The following is an 18705-nucleotide window of genomic DNA, read 5'->3' as shown; positions in this document are numbered from 1 at the left end:
ATCCGAAAATGCCCGATCTATCAAAGTATAATAACGGTTTTTCACTGCGTTTAAACCGTAACGGAAAATAGCATCCAAAGTTGAAAATGGCATTTTTTTGCCATTTTGAAAAATATAAAAAAAATTCATAAAGAGTGAACAAAAGGTCGCACAGTCCCAAAAATAATAGCAATGAAAATGCCATCAAAATTCGCAAAAAAAAATTACACTACCCACAGCTCCGTACACCAAAGTATGAAAAAGTTATTGGCGCCAGAAGATGGCAAAATAAAAAAAAAATATATATTTTGTACAGGAGGTTTTAATTTTTTTAAATGTATGAAAACATTATAAAACCTATACAAATGTGGTATCCACGTGATCGTACCGACCCAAAGAATAAAGTAGACCTGTCATTTGGGACGCAGAGTGAAAGCTGTAAAATCCAAACCCACAAGAAAACGTTGCAAATGTGGTTTTTCACCATTTTCACTGCATTTGGAATTTTTTTCCCGCTTCCCAGTACATGCCATGGAATATTAAATACCGTCACTATGAAGTGCAATTTGTTACGCAGAAAATAAGCCATAACACGGCTCTTTATGTGGAAAAATAAAAAAGTTATAGATTTTTGAAGTTGAAGTGAAAAATGGAAGTGAAAAAACTAAAAAAGGCCAAGTCGTTAAGGGGTTAAAGTTATGTTTTAACACACAATATCCCTGATCGGTGCTCTCAAAGCTAGCGGGGATTAATCCAAAAAAGGGTTACCTACAGTAATTTTTCCAAGTAACAGTACAGGCTACTTTTTTCATTATTGTACATAACATCACTAAATATGAAATTTTTAAAGCCTCACTGGGGCTGGGTTGAGAAGAGATGCAGCATATGGTATGAACTACCATAGGGAGCCTAAAAAACTGTTAAAAATAAATTAACCACTTAAAGCCACTGCCATTTTTCACTTTTATGTTGTGATTTTTTTTGATCCCCATCCTCAAAGATCCATTTTTTTTTTCTGTGTACAGAACTGTATAAGGGCTTGTTTTCTACTCCACAAGTTGTCCTTGAACGTATTTAGTATTTTAATATTTAATATAACAGATTTTTATAATATTTAAGAACTTGATCACTAGGTCTGATCACTCCCACCATATACTGCGATACTACTGTATTGCAGTAGATGGGGATTTTGCAGTGCAGTCATGGCAAAAAGTTTTGAGAATGACAGAAATATAGGCAGTCCCCTACTTAAGAGCACCTGACTTACAGACGACCCCTAGTTACAAACAGACATCTGGATGTTAGTAATTTACTGTACTTTTGCCCTAGGCTACAATAAACAGCGATAACAGTTACCACAGGTGTCTACAATTAAGCTGTATTGTTAATACTGGTTCTTATGACAACCCAACATTTATAAAATCCAATTGTCACTGAGACCAAAAATTTTTTTTGGGGGGGTTACAATTATAAAATATACAGTTCCGACTTGCATACAAATTTAACTTAAGAACAAACCTCCAGAACCTATCCTGTATGTAACTCCAGGACTGCCTGTATTATATTTCCACATGATCTGTTGCCCTCTTATGTGCGTTTGTCAGATGTTTTTATCACATACAGAAATACAAGTGCAATCATATTATGAGTAACAAAAGCTTTTATTGACAGTTAGAATGAGTTAATGCAGCAAGTCAGTATTTGCAGCGTTGACCCTTCTTTTTCAGGACCTCTGCATTTCTCCCTAGCATGCTCTCAATCAACTTCTTGACCAAATCCTGACCATCCATTCTTGCACAATCAATGCTTGCATTTTATCACAATTTGTTGGTTTTTGTTTCTCCGCACGTCTCTTGATGATTGACCACAAGTTCTCAATGGGATTAAGATCTGGGAGTTTCCAGGCCATGGACCCAAAATCTCTATGTTATGTTCCCCGAGCCATTTAGTTATCACCTTTGCTTTATGGCAAGGTGCTCCATCATGCTGGAAAAGGCATTGTTTAACAGCAAACTGCTCTTGGACGGTTGGGAGAAGTTGCTCTTGGAGGACATTCTGGTCCTATTCTGTATTCATGGATGTGTTTTTAGGCAAGACTGAGAGAGCCGATTCCCTTGGCTGAGAAGCAACCCCACACATGAATGGGTGCAGGATGCTTTACAGCTGGCATGAGACAAGACTGGTGGAATCGCTCACCTCGTCTTCTCTGAACAAGCTGTTTTCCAGATGTTCCAAACAATCGGAAAGGGGATTCATCAGAGAAAATGACTTTACCCCAATCCTCAGCCGTTCACTCCCTGTACCTTTTGCAGAATATCAGTCTGTCCCTGATGATTTTCTGGAGAGAAGTGGCTTCTTTGCTGTCCTCCTTGACACCAGGCCTTGCTCCAAGAGTCTCCACCTCACAGTGCGTGAGGTGCCGGCACCGATCGCGGGTGTTTTCCTGCTGTAGTATGGCAGTATATGGTAGGATTGTACAGACACTCTAGGGTTAAAGTACCCTAGGGAGTCTCAAAAATAGTAAAAATAAAAAAGTTAAAAAAAAATTATAATAAAAAAACCTAAAAATTCAAATCGCCCCCTTTCCCTAGAACTGATATTAATATAAATAAACAGTAAAAATCATAAGCCGCGTGCGAAAATGCCTGATTAAATTATGATAACAGTTTTTCACTGCGTTTAACCCCGTAACGGAAAATCGCGCCCAAAGTCGAAAATGGCACTTTTTTGCCATTTTAACCCCTTAACGCTGAAGCCACTTTTCACCTTCCTGACACGGCCCATTTTTTAAAATCTGACATGTGTCTATTTAAGTGGTTATAACTTTGGAACGCTTTAACATATCCAGTTGATTTTGAGATTGTTTTTTCGTGACACATTGTACTTCATGCTGGTTGAGAAATTTAATCAATATATTTAGTATTTATTTATGAAATAAATGGAAATTTGGCAACATTTTTGAAAAAAACAATGTTTTCCAAATTCAAAATTTTCTACTTTTTGAAAAGTTGGTCATATCACTAAAATAACTTGCTAACTAACATTTTCCATATGTCTGCTTTAACTTGGCATCATTTTTCAAACATCTTTTCCTTTTTTTTTAGGATGTTATGAGGCTTATAACTTTAGGTGCAATTTTTCAGATTTTCATGAAAATCATCAAAACCTACTTTTGGAGGGTCAATTTAGTTAGAAGTGACTTTATAAGGCCTACATTACAGAAAACCCCCACAAATGACACCATTTCAGAAACTACACCCCTCAAAATATTCAAAACAACCTTTGGGAATTTTGTTAACCCTTTGAGCGTTTCATGAGCATGAAAGATAAATGAAAGTGAAATTACAGAAATGTAATTTTATCTTACTATAGATTCATTGAACACTAAAATTTGCACCTTCACAATGGGTTAAAAAGGAAAATGCATTTTACAATGTTGAGGGCAATTCCTTCTGAGTATGCAAATACCCATTTTGTCACTGTACCCTGCTGTACGGGCACAGGGGGGCACTTGGAAGGGAAAGAGCATTGTTTCGTTTTTGCAGGGCAAATATGGCTGAAAAAGTTTTCATGTGTCAGGATGCATTTGGAAAGCCATAATGGTACCAAAACAGAGGAAAGCCCCAACAAGAGACACCATTTTGGAAAGTACACCCCTTGGAGAGTTTAGCAAGGTGTAATTTGTGTAGTTGCCCCAACAGTTGTTTGATTCAATTAGGCCCCAAAAGGGAAAAAAGGTGAAAATTTTCTCAAAAAAGTCACTTTTACCCCAAATTTTTGTAAGCCACAAGGGATAAAAGATGAAACAACCCCCATAAATGTGTAAAACTATTTCTCCTAAGCACAGAACTGCACCACTTTTGCATATAAAATGTTGTATGGGTACACAGTAGGGCTCAGAAGGGAAAGAGGGCCGTTGGCCTTTTAGAAGCCAGATTTGACAATCATCCTTTACATGTGTCAGGATGCATTTGGAGAGCCCTAGTGGTACCAAAACAGAGGGGAACCCCAACAAGTGTCACCATTTTGGAAAGTGCACCCTTTGGAGAATTTAGCAAGGTGTAATATGTGTATTTTCCCCTACAGGTGTTTGCTTCAATTAGGTCCCAAAAAGGAAAAATATGAACATTTTCCCAAAAAAGTCACTTTTACGGCTATTTTTTGTATCCCATAAGGCATTAAAGATAAAACAACCCCAAAAAATGTGTACTAGCATTTCTCCCGAGTATAAAATTGCCCCACACATGCAAATAAAATGTTGTATGGGTACGCAGTGAAGCTCAGAAGGGAAAGAGGGGCGTTGGCCTTTTAGAAGCCAAATTTGACAGACATCCTTTACATGTGTCAGGATGCATTTAGAGAGCCGTAGTGGTACCAAAACAGAGGGGAACCCCAACAAGTGTCACCATTTTGGAAAGCACACCCCTTAGAGAATTTAGCAAGGTGTAATATGTGTATTTGTCCGTAAAGTTGTTTGATTTAATTAGGACTTAAATAGGAAAAAGGTGAAAATTTTCTTATAAAGGTCATTGTACCCCTAATTTTTTATAGCCACAAGGGATAAAAATATGTAATAACCCCCCAAAATGTGTAAACCTATTTCTATCAAGTGTAGAAGTACCCGACATGTGTACATAAAATGTTGTATGGGCGCACTGTAAAAGGAAAGGGGGATGTTTGCCTTTTAGAAGCCAAATTTGACAGAAATGTTTGACATGCATTTGGAGAACCCTAGCGGTATAAAACAGAGAAGAATCCAAAAAGTGACCCTAATTTTTGAACGCACAAGCCTTAGAGAATTTCGCAATGTGTAATATATGTATTTGCTCCTACAGGTGAATGATCCAATTAGGCCCTAAACATAAAAAAGAAAATTTTCCTATAAATGTCACTTTACCCCTAATTTTTGTAAGCCACAAGGGATAATATATTAAATAACCCCGAAAAAGGTGTAAAACTATTTCTCCCGAGTGTAGAAGTACCCCACATGTGCATATAAAATGCTTTATGGGCGCACAGTAGAGGAAAAGAGGGATGTTTGTCTTTTAGTGGCCAAATTTGACAGAAATCCTTCACATGTGTCAGGATACATTTGGAGAGCCGTAGTGGTACCAAAACAGAGGAAAACCCGAAAAGTTACCCTAATTGTTGAATATACACCCCTTGGAGAATTTAGCAAGGTGTAATATGTGGTGTAGTGTAATACACGTGGTGAAATGAGCATTTTGAACATATAGGTGGTTTCCAAATATGATGTGCAATGGAGTCCAAGATGGAAATTGCAATTATTTCTGGAAAGTTCAGTGCCCGTTATGTGGCGCCCCTTATGAAATAATCGAGGGGTATAGGGAGCAACGGGACATAACAGTTGTTACAATTATTCATTTTACCTAAATTAATTCACAATAGGTTGGGCGTGAAATCTGAATGTGTTGCGTATAAGGAGGTAGATGATACCAAGGGACCAACTAAACTTTTGTCACAGGTCTCTTAGTAGTATATAGTGTCCATCCTAACTTCTCTTTTGGAACAGACTCTTTATTGTGTCCTACCTTTAGAAGCAGCAGAATTCACCGGGAAAATGCTGTCCTGGCAAAACACAGGAACATCTAAACCAGAGGTACTGGGGCCCCGTCCTTCTTGTCCCAATATTAGTTTCCTAATATCTTCCTCTTGAAAACGGAGAAATGATACGGCAGGACCTGCCAGCGCTTTTGTACCATATCTTCGTTTTAGTAGGGAAATTATCGCCAAGTGTTGCTCTTATTCACCCTAGTGATGCCCATTGTGACGAATATTGCTGCTTTTGGCTGGACCAAATCGACCAGCCAATAGCGGCAAACATGGACAGAGGGGGGCAGCAAAACCCTTCTGGAGCACAAGGCACAATTGGTGGCTGTCAGGAACAGCCGCCACCCTGCCCCGATCACCGTGTCTACAGACATGGTGACCGGTATTACTGACGTCATAAGTAAATTCGCTGCTAATGGCTGGTCTGAATTGATGAGCCAATAGCAGCTATCATGAACTGGGGGTGTGGGGGGGGGGCGGAACCATTCTGGTCCATGGGGCAGGATGGATGGCCGTCAGGAACAGCCGCCATCTTGCCCCGATCACGGTGTCTGTACCATGTGGGCAAGTCACTACCAGCCGCACCGTTCTATAACAACGCACGTTGGGAATGGGCTATACAATCTTTATTTATTTTTTAAGCAATTTAGACAAATAAGAGCTTATTTTTTGCGAGACGAGATGCACTGTAAAAAAAACTTAATTTTAGTGGGTTTTTAGCTTATTGAAGCAATTTTATTAACTTTTTACGTGTGGAGGAAAATAAAATCATCAAGTCTTGTTTTGGATTTTTAGCATTTTTTTGGGGGGGGGGTGTTCACTGTAGCATAACAATAATATATTATCTTTATTCTACGGATCACTACGATTAGGGTGATACCTTATTTATATAGTTTTCTTTATATTTGTCCAATTTTATTGAAGGAAAACTAGAATAGAAAAAATTGCATTTGTTTTAGTATTGTCATTTTTATAGCGGCATAACTATAGTATTTTTTGATTGACGGAGCTGGTTGTGAGCTTATTTTTTGCGTGACAATTTGTTCTTTTCAGTGGTATCATTTTGGTGCTTCTAAGTTTTTCGGATCACTTTTTAGAACATTTTTTGTAAAGCAATTTGATAAAAAGTTTTAATTTTTGGCAAGTTTTTGGGGTTTTTTTTCTACCATGTTCACCGAGCGGGTCCAATTATGATTAGGATTTATTGTACAGATTGTTACGGACGCAGCGATACCAAATAAGTGGTTTTTTTTTTGTGATTTAGTGTTTTTTATACTTTATTACTTTTGTACAGGGAAATGTGGTGTCTGGGGGACTTTCACTTTCTTTTATTATTTATTTTTATTTAAAAAAACTTTATTTATTGTTTTAACTTTTTTTTACAGTAACTGACATTTTAGCCTGAACAAGTGATCTTCTGATCACTTGTTCAAACTCTTTTACAGGTTACACAGTGCAATACAGAAGTATTGCACTGTGTAATGTAAGCCACTAAGCATGCTGCGCATGCCCAGTGTCTTACAGCCGGGTCCTGCCAGGAGGCACGGACCCGGCACCGGGAGGAAGATCGCGCAGCCCCGGGCACCGGCAGTCCCGGGCCTGCGATCGGAGCTGCGGACCCCCCCGGTAAGGACAAAAAACAACACCACCCACAGCATCCACTACACCAAAGTATAAAAAAGTTATTAGCCCCAGAAGATGGCAAAATCCCCCAAAAAAATTTTGTACAGGAGGTTTTCATTTTTTTAAATGTATGAAAACATTATAAAACCTATATAAATTTGTTATCCCCGTTATCATACCGACCCAAAGAATAAAGTAGGCATGTCATTTGGGGCGTACAATGAAATCCGTAAAATCCAAGCTCACAAGAATACTGCACAAATGCGTTTTTTTTTAACCAATTTCACTGAATTTGGAATTATTTTCCCGCTTCCCAGTACACAGCATGGAAAATTAAATACCACCATTTTGAAGTGTAATTTGTTACGCAGAAAATAAGCCGTCACACAGCTCTGTACATGGAAAAATAAAAAAGTTACAGATTTTTGAATGTGGGGAGTGAAAAGAGATGGTCCTGGCACTTGCTGGTCATTCTTGAGCACACGTTGCGTTTTCATTGCGTTTGAAACACATAAACAACAGCTGATGTGAGGTAATTTGCCTAATTACATTACCGTTTATGTTTGTAAACGCAATGTTAACACATGCGTTAACAAAATGCATGTGTTAACGCATGCTTTAACATCACGTTTACGATGCGTTTTGTAAACGGAAACGTTAACAGTGATGTAATTAGGCAAATCACCTCTCCTCAGCTGTTGTATATGTGTTTCAAACGCAATGAAAACGCAGGTCAAACGTGTGAACGCGCCCTCAGTGTTTAACACAAACTCACAGATGTCTTGGTCACTAGTTGTCGTGCCCAAAGATGAAGTCCTGGGCGTCCTGATCGGAAAGAAGATGGTGGTGCCTATCTGCCGTGAACATTTAAATCCTAGATCATGGATGTTAGCAACAGGTGTTTGCTGTATTATGCAGTAAACACCCAGGGAGCATGAAGAGGGCTCAGCCCGCAATAGGACGTTCAGGAACTTTCAAATGCAAGAAGAGGTTAAAAAGAAAATGTTGGGAAAAAATATGAATATATCAGAAATAAATACACAAAGATAAACCTAAACATGTTAGGTAATCCCGTAACAGAAAATAACCAAAACGTCCAAAGGTCTATATAGTATAGTATAGATTAGATCTGGCACCACTGGAGCCCTATTACTTTTATCTACAGTTTCATCATTCAACCTCACATAGAATTTTTGTGAAAGCGATCAAAAGGTCGCAGTCACCAATGGTAGCAATGAAAAAGTCATCTAGTCCCACACATTCACACATTACGCATTTTTTTGTTTTAAATTGGTTAAAACATAACAAAACGTAAATATAAATTTGGCATCTTTCAAAGATTAGAGAAGTGTCATTTGAAGTGCACACCGACGCCTTGAATACTCAGCCCCTTTTGTTTTTGTGTATTTATTCCCCTCCTTCCAGAAGGACCATGTAATATTCGTGCAAAGCACTGGAATGCACTAGAACTGATAAAAAAAATTTAAAAAAGCATTTGCAGCTCTGTTTCTACAGCTTTTACCGAGTGCTCCAAATGACACCTCCTCACAGGGATACCAAATTTAGATAGATTTTATGTTTTAGTATACAGGCAGTCCCCGGGTTACATACAAGATAGGGTCTGGAGGTTTGTTCTTAAGTTGAATTTGTATGTAAGTCGAAACTGTATATTTTATAATGGAAGTTCTAGACAATTTTTTTTCTTTTGCCCCAGTGACAATTGGAGTTTCAAAATTTTTGGTGTAATTGGACCAAGAATTATCAATAAAGATTCATTACAGACACCTTACAGCTGATCATTGCAGTCTGGGACTGTAGTAAAGCATCCAGAGAGCTTCACCAGAGGTCACAGTGGGCAGAGGGGTCCGTCTGTAACTATGAGTTGTCTGTAAGTCGGGTGTCCTTAAGTAGGGGACCGTCTGTATATGTTAATGTTATAATGTTAATCTTTTGTACAAAAACTGTGCCATTTTGCCAAATACCAAGACCAATAACTTGCATACTTCAGCGTACAGGCCATTGTAAGGAGTCTTTTTTTTTTAATGCAAATATTTATTCAAGTTACGGTGTTCACGTCTGAGAATAATCTTTTTTATATTTTGACACAACAGGCATTTTGGGTTGCGATGATACCTAATATGTTTACGATTTTTAATGCTTATTTTTATGTGTGCGCTAGGGAAAGGCAGGGTGAATTAAACTTTTATATAATTTTTACTATTATTTCAGTCCCCTTAAGGTACTCCAAAGGAAATCTACCATTTAATTTCATGCATTATGAACCAAACATACCTTGAGACTGCTGTACCTACACTGATGCAGAAGCATATCTAGTTTAATTCCTGAGTTGAGTGGTTTTGCTTAAAAAACAATTATAACATTCAGGATCTTGGAAAAGATGGATTGCCTTTAGCCTACAGGTTATACGGAGCTGTCGGCACTGTCCACACAGGACTAATCAACCAGAGCTGGATGACTCCTATACAGCAGCTGAGGGATGGTGCAGCCATTGATTGCTTCTGCCTGTCAGGCACAACATAGTGATAACATAGTTCACAGAAGCAGCGCATAACTAATGTAAGAGGAAAAGCACTGGAGCCAGGCACAGAAGCGACAGAGATTATTATAATTTTCTAATTATTTTTTCAGCAAAGCCATTCAGCTCAGAGATTAAACAAGATATGTTTCTGCATCAGCGTAGTTACAGTATTCTCAAGGTATGTATTCTTAATGCATGAAATCAAATGTTAGATTTTTTTTTAAAGGTACAACTGCGTTGAGGCTGTAGGCTGTCATGGCAACAGATCGGTGCCCTTCAAGATTGCAGCGCCCTTCGACAATGCTGTTATACAGCTAACACCCACAGTGTGTGGTGAGGGCTCAGACATCCCAAACATCCCCCGCAACACCACAATGTTATGGTACCTTTTGGTGCACGAAAATGTTAAAAGTTTAAAAACAGAGCCCAACAAGAAAATGGCAAATATAGGCCTTTTCATCAACTTCACCTCATGATAAATTTATTTCCAGGTTGTGTGAACATTGCATTGAATGTTAAATAGTGACACTAGGAAGTAGAGTTTGTTACACAGAAAACATCCCCTGAAACAGATCTGTGTAAGTACAGCATTTGTGGAAGGGGTTAAGTCCCAAAATAGGTTGGTCTCTAAAGAGTTAAAAGGTTATCAGCATAGTTTACAGAAACCAGATTAATTTTGTAATGCAAATTTGTAAAAGGAAGTTTTATGCTCAATAACCATGGCAACAATGACAGTAAACTATATAAAACCTGCCAAACACCTAATAAACATCAATGCTGCTAAATGATAGAGGTCCTCATACACAGGCACAGAACTCTTTTCGGTTTAATGTTTAAATAATTTCCTGAATGTCCGCATCCTATCAGTGAATGGTAACCTTGATTGCATCCAGCTACTCATCTTAACTGGACTGCTTCAAGTATCTAACATCTGGACAGTCCTTGTACAAATATCATACTGTCTTCAGAATCAAATATGCATTTTCCTATTCACTGACAGCCAGCGGAGAAATTAGTACAAGGAAGAACTCCCGCTGTTGTCAACAAAGCAAACATATTTAAAGGGATTGTTTGGCAAAAACCATCCAGCATTTTAACCAGTTGTTGCAAGTTAATGTAACTGTGCGTCATGTAGAATAAATGTAAAATATATGTACCTGGGGAACATTAAAATGGGTTGTTTAGGAATATATAACCTAGGGCAGTGATGGCGAACCTTTTAGAGATCGAGTGCCCAAAAAGGGACCCAAAACACACCAGCTTTTCCCAAAGTGCCAACACGGCAATTTAGGCAGTAACAAACTTATTGTTACTAGAGTTTTTGAGCTCAAATCTGACCCTGTCCATAACTTTTCACTCTTCAGACAGGACCAAGCAGCACAGGATGGGTCACTTTAAAATAGCAGGGCATTACTTGGACTGCCTGAAACAGCAGGAAGATGCCATGTCTGGCAAACTCTGTGCCTGGGAGACAGCCCGTGTGCCCACAGAGAGGCCTCCGAGTGCCATCTCTGGCACCAGTGCCATAGGTTCGCCACCACTGACCTAGGGGGTGGAGGGGCTGTAAAAATAAGAAACCTCTTTTATTCACCTTTCCTGTTCACTTGCGCCACTCAATTCTTTTTGTATACAGAGACCTGGAATTGATGGGCAGCGCCACAGAGAGAGAATAAGAAGTAAATTTTTACAGATCCCTCCCCCAGCCATATATGACTTTTTTTATTCCTGGACAACCATAAAACCCCAAAACAAGGAGAGTTAAAAGTTATCCAATAAGCTTTATGTAGAAAAAAAAAATAATGCTCTATTCAAAAATACAACTGGTAGTGCAAAAAACAAACACGCAGTTTTAGGTGACAATGACACCACATAGAGATAAAGCAGCCACAGAGGAGACCCACCTCTCCCCGCACCAGTGATGAGTTATAACACAAAGCAAAGACTGACAAGAATTAAATAGCATTAGAATTGGAGGGATGGGGAATGGCGAGAAACAAGTGGAATTTCAAGCGTCTTCCTACAACTTTATAACTTTTTTTTTTACAGAGGGGCATTACTTTCCTAGGAGCTCAGATAATGACTCCCCCTATCCCACCCTCAGGGAGTTTAGTAATGCTGACAGCAGGGGTTCTTCTGCATGGACTCTCCTGACAGATGTGTGTACAGTGCTCTGCACGGCCTCCACACTCTCAGGTGACAGTTACTGCAGGAAACCCAAGGGTTACACGGTGTCACACACAGGCAGTTGGGCAGAGCGCAGTGCACGCTGGGTAATAACGTGTCTGCAGGCCGCAGCGTTGCTAGGTGATAGGCGGCGGGCGGAGCCGGCGCGGCAGGGGTTAACCGCCTCGACCAACTTGTCAGAAGGTGAAGAACCCACGAGAGAGGCCCGTGCTCAGACACTCACCCTGCGGCGGCTCTCCGGGGACACCGGACGTACAAGACGGGCGCTGCGCCGGGACCTCCTCTTCCCGGTGAGGGAGCACGGAACAGGGGGCGGGAGGAGCGCACACAGCCGGCTCTCGCTGCTGTCACGGGGGGTATGCAATCTCTGGAAGGACGGCAGCAGCGGAAAGAGCTGACTCTTCCGCTTCCGCTCACAAGGACTGCGGGTGGGAGGAGGGGGGTTCCGGTGCGCGACACTTCAGCTGCCCTGCGGGTGGCGCTGTGTGAGTGCTGTAGAGCAGGGGGGAGCCTTGAAACTTTTGGGCGGTTCGCTAAGCTGAAGTCATGCGGGGGCGGGGCTGCAGGCGCTCTGTGGCGAATCAGGGGGGGAGGAGCCGCAGCGCTGAGCGGGAGCTGCGAATGTCCGTGCATGCAGTGAGGTCCCGGGAGGGCGGGCAGAGTGTCAGCACATTTATAGTGGAGGACAGCGCGCCTGACTGGAGTACATGCTTAGAGCACTAGGGAGAAGGCCCATTACTAATGAAGGACATGGCTGTGCGGCGTCCTGAGAGAAGTGTTCTACAAGGTGCTGTCACTTCAGTATCCATGGATTACAGGCGGCCGTAGTCGCCTCCCCCGCACCCATTACTAATACTTGTTACCACACTAGGCACTCACATCACCAGTACCTAGCAGTCAGGTAGTTACAAGGCTATGGGTTGGAAGAGCAGTCAGGAATAAACATTCACCCTTTCACTGCCAGGCATTTATGGAAATTTTGTCACGCTATTGGCCAGTGCAATTTTTACAACTTTGACATTTACAAATAAAACTGAAATTACAGCAAAAAGAATTATACAAAACCCCAACAAACCATATACTTTCTGAAAGCAGACACTTGCAACATTTTTAACCCCTTCGTGTCTAAGCCATTTTAGACCTTTAGGACCAGGCCTGATTTTTAAAATTTGCCCTGTGTCATTATAGGAGGTTATAACTTAGGCCCCTTCCACACTAGCGAGTGTGATGCGATGAACTCGCATCACACTCGCAACGCAAGCTGCCGGGAACGCACGGCCCGAACCCTGCACCGCGGGAATGAACTCAGCATGTCAGTTCACTCCCGCGGTGCAGCGTTCGGGCCGTGCGTTCCCGGCAGCTTGCGTTGCGAGTGTGATGCGAGTTCATCGCATCACACTCGCTAGTGTGGAAGGGGCCTTAGTGGCGCTTTAACTTAACCAGGGGATTTTGAGATTGTTTTGCCGTCACACATTGTACTTTAAAGTAATAGTAAAATTTTGATGATATCTTTTGTGTTTAGTTATGAAAAAAATTGAAATTTGGCAAAAATTTCTTAAAATTATTCATTTTCAAAGTTCAAAATTTTCTGCTTTTCAGGCAGATAGTCATAGCACCCAAGTAACTTTATAACTAACATTTGCGCAATGTCTGCATTATATCGGCACAGGGTTTTATGCATCCTCTCTCTTTTCTAGGTTGTTAGGAGGTTCAGAATTTTGGGTGCAATTTTTCTCATTTTTATGAAAATCGCCAAAACCCTTATTTAGAGGCACATGCTCAGCTTTAACTGACTTTGAGAGGCCTAAACAGCAGTAAAACCCCATATATCATGCCATTTTAGAAACTACACCCCTCAATGTGTAAAAAAAATCTACTTTAAGAATTGTGTTAACCCTTTAGATGCTTCACATGGGTTAAAACAATATGGAGGTGTAATTTACAAGCTGTAATTTTTTTTAGACAACATATTAATTTTGGCCAAAAATTAAACTGTTACAAAGTATTAAATGACAAAAAAAATTGATACCCAATTTCTCCCGAGTATAAGGAAGCCCCATATGTGGTGGTGACTGCTGTATGGGCGCACGGCCGGGCATAGAAGGGAAGCAGCGACATTCAGGGCAGATCTGCAATGTCACATTTTACAGGCTATAAAATGTTTATTTTTTTGTAATTTGGACATATGGGAGATGATTTTTTTTGTGGATGAGATCCACTTTTCAGGTATATCATTTACGGGGGGCTCAATAGCTAATAATCAGATTTTATTAACTCTTTCTTGGTGGTGGTTAAAAAAATCATTAATTCTTGTTTATGGTTTTTAGCATTCATTTCGCCGGACGTTCACCGTACCATAAAAATAATGTGTTATGTTTATTCTATGGGTCATCACGATTACAGCGATACCACATTTATATGGCTTTTTTATGGTTAACTTGTTTTGCAGAGTATAGAACTCATTTTGTGAGAAATTTGCTTGTTTTTGTATCGCCATGTAACAATGGGCAGAACATTTATATTTTTTTTGTTTACAGAGCTGGTTTATAGCTTATTTTCCATGGCGTCCCCCATGACGGCCCCAACTGGAGGATGGCCCTTGACCTCTGTAGGGACAGGAAGCAGAGAGGTTAAATGCCCCTCCCCCGCACCCACACTCCAGTGGCTTCCTGTACCTACACAGGGCAGGGAGTAGAAAAAAAGTTTCTCTCCTCGCTTCCCATTAGTTGGGACAGTGAGGGGGGACACCATGGCGCGGGACCTATCCCTTACCCAGCACAGTTCCAGGCCTCGATCGGGTTGCGGCCCTTTCCTCTGCCCGCGGGGAACTGCGTTCTTTTCCGGCTCTGATCTGAGGTCTAATCTTCATTACGGAGCACACCTCTAACCTGCGGCTTACGAGTTAAAGGTTCCCTTTGGCGATTTTCAGGTCAGGTCTTTGGCTTCAAACATCCTCCTGCTATGTACACCTGTGTATTATGTTGGCACATACTATGTTTTATTGCACTATATTCTGACATGGGCCACGTTTACCTTATAGACCCTGGTGGATCTCTCCTGGCTTACCGGTACCAGGTAAAATCTACAGGCCTTCAATTGTTATTATTACATTCTAGGCTGGCTGGTTACTGTAGTTCCTCTAGGAGCATGGAACCCTGCAATTTGGAGGCCTCAGGTCTAGACCTCATATCCCCACCTCCTGTGAGTAGGGGTTAAAGGGATAGGGTGGTGGGTCACCCGCACGTCCCGTTTATAGCACTTCCTTATCTGGGCTCTCCTTTCCTTGATAGGACCCCAAGGAAAAGGAAAAAGGCCGTGCTAAGGAGCAATTCTCCTCTGAGAGGAAGAAAACGGCTCATAAAAAGTGCAACATGTGCTTTGAAAAATTACCTAGTGCATATAAAAAACCCGTGTGCAAAAATTGCCAGGATAATTTGATTCGTGAGGAAAGGACCTCATTCATGGATGAGATGCGCAGCTTTATCCAGGAGGAAGTCCGATCATCTGTGTCTTCATCCTTGGCTGCCTTTGCCCCCCAGGAACCACCTCAAAACCGCCAGAGAATAGTGGATTCATCTTCTGACCCTGCTTCAGACTCTGAAGGTGCTACGGACAAGGATTCTTTGGAGCTTGATACGTCCCCTTCCACCTCTGCAAACAGGATGGAATCAAGATATCTGCTGGCCTCTGAAGACCTGGAGCCCCTCTTAAAGGCGGTAAGAGATGCCCTGAAAATAGAGGAGGTAGAAGAGACACAGTCCATTCAGGATGAACTCTTTGGTCTGCTCAAGGTCAAGAAGAGGCGCGTGTTCCCAGTCAACAATACACTCAGGGATCTGATTCTGGAAGAATGGAGGGATCCGGAAAATAAAATTTCTCTTTCAAAAGAATTCAGAAATCGCCTTTCTTTTGATGAAGAAGAAGCCAGGCTATGGAACTCGGCTCCTAAGATGGACATCCAGGTCACTAAAAAGACCAAGAAGACCGACTTGCCTTTTGAGGATGCTACTCAGTTGAAAGTTCCGCTGGCTAGAAAGGCAGACAGCTTATTGAAAAAGAGCTGGGAATGTTCCATGCTGGACCTCAATCCAACATTGCTACAACGTCCGTAGCTTGCACGCTGTTCCACTGGGTAATGGAGTTGGAAAAGCATGTAAGGGATGGAACCCCAAGGGAGCTGTTACTAAATACCTTCCCGGCCCTGAAAGCAGCCACAGCTTTCATTGCAGACGCCTCGGCGGAAGTAGTTAGGATTAGTGCTAAAGAAGGGACTCTTTCCAACTCTGTAAGAAGATCCCTCTGGTTGCGCCAGAGGAGCGGAGACTTCAGGTCGAAGTCTAAATTGTGCGGCATCCCGTTTGAGGGGGAGTATGTGTTTGGGCCCGTACTGGACACCATCCTGGAGAGGGCGGCGGATAAGAAAAAGGGCTTCCCAGAATCCAGGACCAGTCTGAGGAAGCCTTCCTTTCGTGACCCCAAAGACAGGAGACCATCCTTTAGGGGTAAGGGTAAACAAGGAAGGTGGAGCTACCCTAAAGGTGGAAGAGGCAGGGGGTTTCTGCTCAACCCCAGTAACTCCGCCCCGAATTTCAGGAAGCAATGACGCCAAGGTGGGAGGAAGACTGTTGAATTTTCATCAGCAATGGAGCCGGATAACATCAAACCCCTGGATTCTGTCCATCCTCCAGGACGGCTACAAGATAGAATTGACCGCTCTTCCTCCCACAAATTACGTCCTTACCAGACAACCCTCTCGGGAGCTGTCGCTCCAACTCCGAACAGAAGTGCAGAAGTTGTTAGAGCTGGATGTGATTACCCCAGGAACATCAGAGAAGAGGACATTACTCTCCATTGTTCCTCATAAAGAAACCAAACGGGAAGTCCAGGATGATCTGCAACCTGAAAGGGCTAAACAGGTTCGTCCTCTACAGAAAATTCACGATGGAGACCGTCTCTTCCGCTTCAGCTCTAATCCATCATCAGGCGTTCATGTGTACAATAGACCTGAAGGACGCCTACTACCACATCCCAATATACCCCAACTCGCAGAAGTTTCTCAGGTTCGCAGTCCTGTCACCAGAAGGCGAGGAAGCTCACTTTCAATACAAAGCCCTTCCCTTCGGGATATCTTCTGCACCGAGAACCTTTTCAAAGATTATGGTCGAGGTAGTAGCGTTTCTGAGAAAAGAAGGAATATCCATCATTCCGTACCTAAACGACCTTCTGGTAGTAAGTGCCTCAAGTCAGGAGCTGATTCTTCACAGGGATATCACCATGAAGACTCTTCAACGGCTAGGCTGGATCATCAATACAGAAAAATCCAACCTAGAACCGAGCATGAACGTGGTATTCCTGGGAGTTCTAATAGACTCCACACAACAGATGTCTTTTCTTCCACCAGCAAAGAGAGAAAATTTAATTCTCCAGGTAAATACGTTCAAGAAGAAGAAGTGCTGCTCCATAAGAGAAGCAATGAGGATCCTTGGGCTCATAACTGCATGCATCCAGTGCGTGCAATGGAGCCAAAGTCATACAAGGACACTACAGAACTGGGTGCTGTACTCTTGGGACAAAGATCCTCGTCACCTAAACCAAAAGGTGGAAATTCCCCTCTCAGTCTTACGATCCATAGACTGGTGGACAGATCCAGCAAACCTGGGAAAAGGAGTACCCTGGCATCCTTGGCCAGTGACAGCTATACAGACGGACGCAAGTCCGTCGGGTTGGGGAGCGATTGTCGCAGGTCATCCTGTCCAAGGCCTGTGGCCGGATTCAGTGAAAACCCGTTCCTCAAATCATCGGGAGTTAAGAGCTGTACTGGAAACCCAGAGGTCCAGCACACAAATGCTGAGGGGAAAGCATGTCAGGATATTCTCGGACAACGTCACTACGGTGGCCTACCTACGTCACCAAGGGGGAACCAAAAATCCAAGTCTCCTGGCACTCTCAAACAAAATCTTCGCCTGGGCAGAAGACAACCTTCAATCCCTCTCCTCCATCCACCTCAAGGGGGAAGAAAATCAGGCAGCAGACTTCCTCAGTCGGAGGAAGATCGATCAAAACGAGTGGTGTCTTCACGAAGATGTCTTCCTTCAGTTAACAAGGAGGTGGGGACATCCGTCAATAGACCTGTTTGCCTCCAGCAAGAACGCGAAGCTCCCGCGTTTCTTTTCCCTGGAACCTACAGTTCCCTTCAACCAAAGGGACGCATTCAGCCAGTCCTGGGGGGGGGGGCTGTTGCTGTATGCCTTTCCTCCGATACCTCTCGTGTCCCGGGTCATACAAAAGATCAGGGAAGACCAGGCGGAAGTTATACTCGTAGTGCCTTGGTGGCCAAAAAGGAACTGGTTTCTTTGGCTAAAAAAGATGGCAATGGCGGATCCATTCCTGTTACCACCTCGTCCAGATCTCCTATTCCAGGGTCCAGTCCTTCATCCCAATCCGCAGGCTCTCCAGCTCGCTGCATGGATCCTGAAAGGAAGATACTGACAGCCCAGGGGCTATCCGACAAAGTAATCTCCACGATGAAGGCTAGTCGTAAGGTGGTCACCCACAGAATTTACTCCAGAATATGGAAGAAATTTGTGTCTTTTTGTGGCTCAGTCCCTCCTAACCAGTTGTCTCCCAACATCTCGCAGATACTGGATTTCCTGCAAGCAGGTTTTGATAAAGGGCTGAAGACGAGTACACTCAAGGTCCAGGTATCAGCCCTTAGTGCCTTCTTTGATACTTCCTTGGCGGAGCACAAGTGGATCCAGAGGTTCGTAAAAGCTACCTCCAGATTGAGGCCTCACTTAAAACAAAACATC

At 42.3% G+C, this 18705-nt stretch overlaps 1 protein-coding gene across 3 annotated transcripts in view; it reads right to left on the bottom strand.

Annotated features, from left to right (window-relative positions):
- Positions 1-12398, bottom strand: part of PPP6R1 (protein phosphatase 6 regulatory subunit 1) — a 77954-nt gene extending 65556 nt beyond the window's left edge. For 2 of the 3 annotated variants that reach the window (XM_072156775.1, XM_072156777.1), the window contains exon 1: positions 12120-12398. The gene's annotated coding sequence lies outside the window, so the exon portion shown is untranslated. Of the gene's footprint in view, positions 1-9465; positions 9484-12119 lie in introns of those variants that run through there. The other variant, XM_072156776.1, reaches the window with a different exon arrangement.
- Positions 12399-18705: the final 6307 nt, after the last annotated feature.

The sequence above is a fragment of the Engystomops pustulosus genome, chromosome 6 (genome assembly GCF_040894005.1).
Source record: "Engystomops pustulosus chromosome 6, aEngPut4.maternal, whole genome shotgun sequence".
Lineage (NCBI taxonomy): Eukaryota > Metazoa > Chordata > Amphibia > Anura > Leptodactylidae > Engystomops > Engystomops pustulosus.
Note: the sequence above shows the minus strand (reverse complement) of the source record. Positions and strands in the feature narration are given on the sequence as shown.